Here is a 6,000-nt window from a genome sequence, read left to right as displayed (position 1 = left end):
CTTCCCTCTACGCCTCCAATTCATCTTCTCCCACCGATCTAGCCATCCCCAGAGAGCATTTGTTATCATCCATGAGTCGGTGTACAAGTAAAGCCTTGGCCATCCTTCTCTTTCTGCAATGTCTAGGGCCAATTGGACAGCTTTGAGTTCTGCGAACTGACTCGATTCGCCTTTCCCCTCAGTGGCTTCTGCCACCCGTCGGGTGGGACTCCACACAGCTGCTTTCCACTTCCGGCTCTTTCCTATGATACGGCAAGAACCATCAGTGAAAAGGGCGTAGCGCGTCTCTTCATCTGGCAGCTGATTATATGGTGGAGCCTCTTCAGCTCGACTCACTGACTCTTCCTCTTCTTCATCTGCCAGGCTGAAGTCCCCACCTTCAGGCCAATTGGTTATAATTTCTAGAATTCCAGGGCGATTCGAGCTCCCAATTCGAACACGTTGTGTAATCAAAGCAATCCACTTGCTCCACGTGGCATCGGTGGCATGGTGTGTAGGGGGCACTTTTCCTTTGAACATCCAGCTTAGCACTGGTAGTCGAGGTGCCAGGAAAAGCTGGGCTTCAGTACCAATTACCTCTGAGGCTGCTCGTATGCCTTCATATGCCGCTAGGATTTCCTTCTCCATAGGGGTGTAATTGGCCTCAGAGCCTCTGTAGCTTCGGCTCCAGAAACCAAGTGGTCGCCCTCGTGTCTCACCAGGCACCTTTTGCCAGAGGCTCCAGGAGGGACCTTTATCTCCAGCAGTGGAATAAAGTACATTCTTCACATCTGGTCCCGTCCTGACTGGTCCAAGAGCCACGGCATGTGCGATTTCTTGCTTGATCTGCTTGAAAGCCTGTTGTTGTTCAGGACCCCATTGGAAAATGTTCTTTTTACGGGTCACGAAATAGAGAGGGCTCACGATCTGGCTGTACTCTGGGATGTGCATTCGCCAGAAGCCTATGGCTCCCAGAAATGCTTGGGTCTCCTTCTTGTTAGTCGGTGGAGCCATTGCTACAATCTTATTGATGACGTCGGTTGGAATCTGGCGACGTCCATCTTGCCATTTCACCCCAAGGAACTGAATCTCTCTGGCAGGTCCCTTGACCTTGCTCTTTTTGATGGCAAAACCGGCTTTGAGGAGAATCTGAATAATCTTTCGTCCTTTTCCGAAAACTTCTTCTGCTGTGTCTCCCCATACAATGACATCATCAATATACTGGATGTGTTCTGGGGCCTCACCCTTCTCCAATGTGGCCTGGATCAGCCCATGACAAATGGTTGGACTGTGTTTCCACCCCTGGGGCAGTCGGTTCCAGGTGTACTGCACGCCCCTCCAGGTGAAAGCAAACTGTGGCCTGCACTCTGGAGCCAGAGGAATGGAGAAGAATGCATTAGCAATGTCAATAGTGGCATACCACTTTGCTGCTTTGGACTCCAACTCATACTGGAGCTCCAACATATCTGGCACAGCAGCACTCAACGGTGGCGTAACTTCATTCAAGCCACGATAGTCCACAGTCAGTCTCCATTCTCCATCTGATTTACGTACAGGCCAGATAGGGCTGTTGAAGGGTGAGTGTGTTCTGCTGACCACCCCTTGGCTCTCCAGCTTCCTGATCATTTTATGGATGGGAATCACAGCATCTCGGTTTGTACGATACTGTCGCCTATGTACAGTTGCAGTGGCCATCGGTACTTCTTGATCTTTGACACGGAGTAATCCCACAGCAGAAGGGTCTTCTGAGAGACCAGGGAGAGTAGACAACTGTTTGGACTCTCCTTCAATCACTGTGGCTACACCAAAAGCCCACCGGTACCCCTTCGGGTCCTTAAAGTGTCCTCTTTTTAAATAGTCCATACCAAGGATGCTAGGGGCTTCTGGTCCTGTCACAATGGAATGCTTTTCCCATTGGTCTCCTGTTAGGCTCATGTCAGCCTCTACCACCGACAGGTCCTGAGACCCTCCGGTTACTCCAGAAATAGACACAGTCTCTGTACTCTCATGTTCTGATGGCATTAATGTACATTGGGCACCAGTATCTACCAAAGCTCGATATTTCTGAGGATCCGATGTGCCAGGCCATCGAACCCACACAGCCCAGTAAACCCGATTATCATCCTCATCCCTCTCCTCCTCCTGGCAGGAGGCAGGGCCCCTCTATTGTTGTTCCTGGTCGGAGCATTCTCCATCTGACGTGTGCGATGCTCTGTCAGAGGCTCCTTCATCAGCATGGGGGGAGTTGTTTCTTTTGCGTCTTGGAGATCGATGTTTCTTTTCCGGGGTCTTTGCTTCAACTATGTGGACAGCTTTCTTGCCAGCTACTTTCCGTTTTAATTCTTGCACTCGGGCTTTAAGTTTAGAGGTGGGTTCACCGTGCCATTTTTTCATGTTTTCCCCTAGTTCGCGCAGAAGGGCCCACAAGAAACCACGCTCACTCTGTGTCTTACTCCTGGGGCTTCCAGTTTTCTCTCGTGCTGCATGAGATGACCGAGAACGGGAGCGGGAATGAGAACAAGAACTGGAACGAGAATAAGAACGAGACCTTTCTTTGCGACCTCTAGAACGTCTGTGTCTAGGTTCTTCTTCATATACAGAGCGTCTAGTATTCCTCTGGTGGCCTCTAGTTCTCCCTCGTGCTGCATGAGGTGACCAAGAACGGGAACGGGACCGAGAACGGGAACAGGAACTTGAACGAGAATGAGAACGAGACCTTTCTTTGTGACCTCTGGAACCTTTGCCTCTAGGTTCTTCTTCATACACAGAGCGTCTAGGATTCCTCCCTACCCTTTCCCCACTGTAGAGGGACGAATGCTGGTAGTTAGAGGGGACCCTCATGGTTTCTGATATTCTCCGTATCCAGTGACACATTCTGTCAACGTGTATCTCATTCTCGTCCATACTTAGAGGGTATGCAGATATCAGACATGGCATATAAGACTTAGGGGCCCCATTCATCACCTTATCCCACATCGGCTGTGTGCATGGCATCTTCTCTGGGACCAAGATGTTATAGTAATTTGGATCGGAGTATATAATCTCCAGCATGGCCAGTTCCCGCAGATACTGGATGCCTTCTTCTGCAGTATTCCACTCTCTCGGAGCACTCACCAAATACTCTTTAAATGGGTATCTTGCCCTCACGGCACGGAGGATTCGGGTCCAGAGACTGGATGCCATCTCCCCCTGTCCCATTTCCTGTTCTATTTCACGGTCTCGGGCAAGAGATCCCAATTGTTGTGCTTCATGACCTTCCAGCACATGACTACTGGCCCCCTGGTCCCAACATCGCACCAGCCAGGTGAGGATGCGTTCATCAGGCCACCGACTGTAATCCCTTCGTATATCTCGAATCTCCTTTGGGGTCAATGATCGTATAATTTCACTTTCCCTCATTATTTCCTGTCCATCTCTTCCACGTACTATTCTCTCTACCTGTGTTTTTACTCTTCCACTCCTTCGTGGAACCTCTCTCACTTCCTTTCTGACCCTCTCACGCGAAGATGGGGATTGTTCAGGCCGTGAAGATGAGCTTCTATGGTGTTCACTCCGGGAGGATGGGCTCCTACGTCGCCCACGCTGTGGAGAGAGACTTCTACTTCGTTCGAGCCGTGGGGAAAGACTCCTAGCTCGTGCACCCCGTGAAAGGGAGCTCCTGCGTTGTTCATCAGGTCTGATGAATGGAGGTAGCACATAGTCCTTGGAAGGCCGGGGTAAGGGCCTTCCCCGGTCATCTATTCCCTCAAATGTAGGTCTAGCATGGGGAGGCGGAATCATACTTCCAAGGGAGGGTTGCCTTTGGAGAGGCTGAAACGGTCCTTCCTCAGGCTGACGGAAGCGCGTTGACCTCCTCTCTTCCTCCACTGGGTACTTGCGTGTGTAGTCAGAGCACCAATCGTCGAATGTTCTTCTATCCCAGGATGCTCGCACCATTCCTTTCCTTTCTCCAGGCATACCTCTGGTCTCTTTTGGGCGTGCCCCCAGTCCCATTAGGTGTGCCCCATCCCTTGTGACCACTCCTCCCTCTCTGGCGGCTGCTCCCTCTTCTACTGTGACTATTCTTTCCTCTTGTGCCGTCGCTCCTTCCATCGTCACAGTAGTTTCTTCCTCTCTCGCAGCTGCTTCTTCATCTACTTCTTCTTCTTCTCCTTTTTCTTCTTCTTCTTGTTCCTCTTCTTCTTCTTCTTGTTCCAATTGCGGAGGTGGCTCTATGGGTTTTGTAGTCTCCTTTGTCCTCGTTGTTTTCTTCTTTATGGGGGCAATGATAATCTTCCGGTCCATAACTTCAGTTTGAGTTCCCACAGAGCGAATAGGAACTGTATCCGCGTCGGCTTGAGTTTGAGCTTCAACTGTGGTCTTGGTGGGTTTAGTAGGAATGGCCGCTTCCAGATCTGCAGCTTGAGTCTGAGTTTCCACAGAGCGAATAGAAACTGTATTGACGTCGGCCTGAGTCTGAGCTTCAACTGTGGTCTTAGCAGGCTTAATAGAGATGGCAACCTCCAGATCTACGGCTTGAGTCTGAATTTCTACGGAACAACTGGAAGCTGTATTAGCTTCAGCTTGCGTCTGGGTTTCAGCCGTGGTTGTAGCAGGGACAGCAGAAACGGCCTTGTCCGGATTTGCAGCCTGGGTCTGGGTTTCTGTCGAGCAAACAGAGACTGTATTTGCTTCAGCCTGCGTCTGAGTTTCAGCTGTGGTTGTAGAAGGGACAGCAGAAATGGCCTTGTCCAGATTTGAAACCTGAGTTTGGGTTTCTACTGAGCAAACAGAGGCTGAAACTTGAGTTTGGGTCCCTACAGAGTGAATGGGGGCTTTGTTGGCCTCTGTTTGAGTCTGAGTCTCAACTGTAGTTTTAGCAGGGACAGCGGAGGTAGCCATGTCCGGGTCTGCAGCTTGAGTTTGGGTTTCTACAGAGCGGACGGAGACTGTATTAGTTTCAGCTGCTTGAGCTTGGGTCTCTACAGAAACAGCCTTGACCTCATGCTGTGTTTGGACTCCGCTTTCGGTAGTCTGAACAGGGACTGCACGGGTCTCGGATGGCATATCTCCATATTCTATCCTGTCCTCAAGCCATTGACAGTAGTCTATGGCACATCGATAAGCACTAGCCAGGCCCCAACACAAAGCAGAGACTCGCGTATACGGGTCCTCGTAGGAAAAACACTCTTCTGATAAACAGCGGGCCACCTCAGCAGAGTCACACACTTGTTCTGACGTGAACTTCCAAAAAACGGAGGGTGAGATACGCCCTAGCACTTTACCGAGATCCGACCAAGGCCCATCCCACCCAGGGACTGGCCTGTCCGAAGCCCCTTCCAAAGTTCCAGCGAGTCCCCCAGAGGCATAGCCTTTCTTAGGTCTGAAACAAGGGAAGCAACAAAGTGCCAGCATTCTTCCAATCTTATACAACAGTTTCATTACCTTCATAAACACTAGTGCTGTTACAATACAATTTAGGTAATAACTGGGACCAATTGTAACAGTAGGGATCTCTCTCAATAGTCCATTAATGTCATAATTTAACAGACCTTTAATGTCAAGATTCAGGAGGGCCTTACATGGATGACAATTATCAGGCAGACCTAGGTATGTCCCTAGGAGACCTCTCAGAGTGGGAGTAAGCATTAGCACCATCAGTATGTAAAAGAATAGAAAGACACTTAACAGGAGGCCTTTCACTACAAGAGACTGCCAGGCCATGCCAGCATGGTTGGACTGACCTCCTCTGGTACCTCTCAGGTATTTGCTAAAAAGGGTGAAAACCATTCTTTCTATTGTTTACCTTATGCCTGAGTCCTCTGTTCCCAAACAAAAACCTTGTTTATAACAAAAAGATACTCTTTTGATAATACCACTCCAGTTGGCAGTTCTCCCGGCCACTGTTCTCTAAACAGAGAATTGTTTACCAAACAACTCAAGGTCAGTATCTCGGTGGAACCTCCAATAATGTCGCAGGTTTGGCCTAGCTGTTGCCAACCCTGGACTGGCTCCCCCCTTCCCCCTCCCAGAACCTTCCCA

The sequence above is a fragment of the Pithys albifrons genome, chromosome 5, assembly GCF_047495875.1.
Source record: "Pithys albifrons albifrons isolate INPA30051 chromosome 5, PitAlb_v1, whole genome shotgun sequence".
NCBI lineage: Eukaryota > Metazoa > Chordata > Aves > Passeriformes > Thamnophilidae > Pithys > Pithys albifrons.
Note: the sequence above shows the minus strand (reverse complement) of the source record.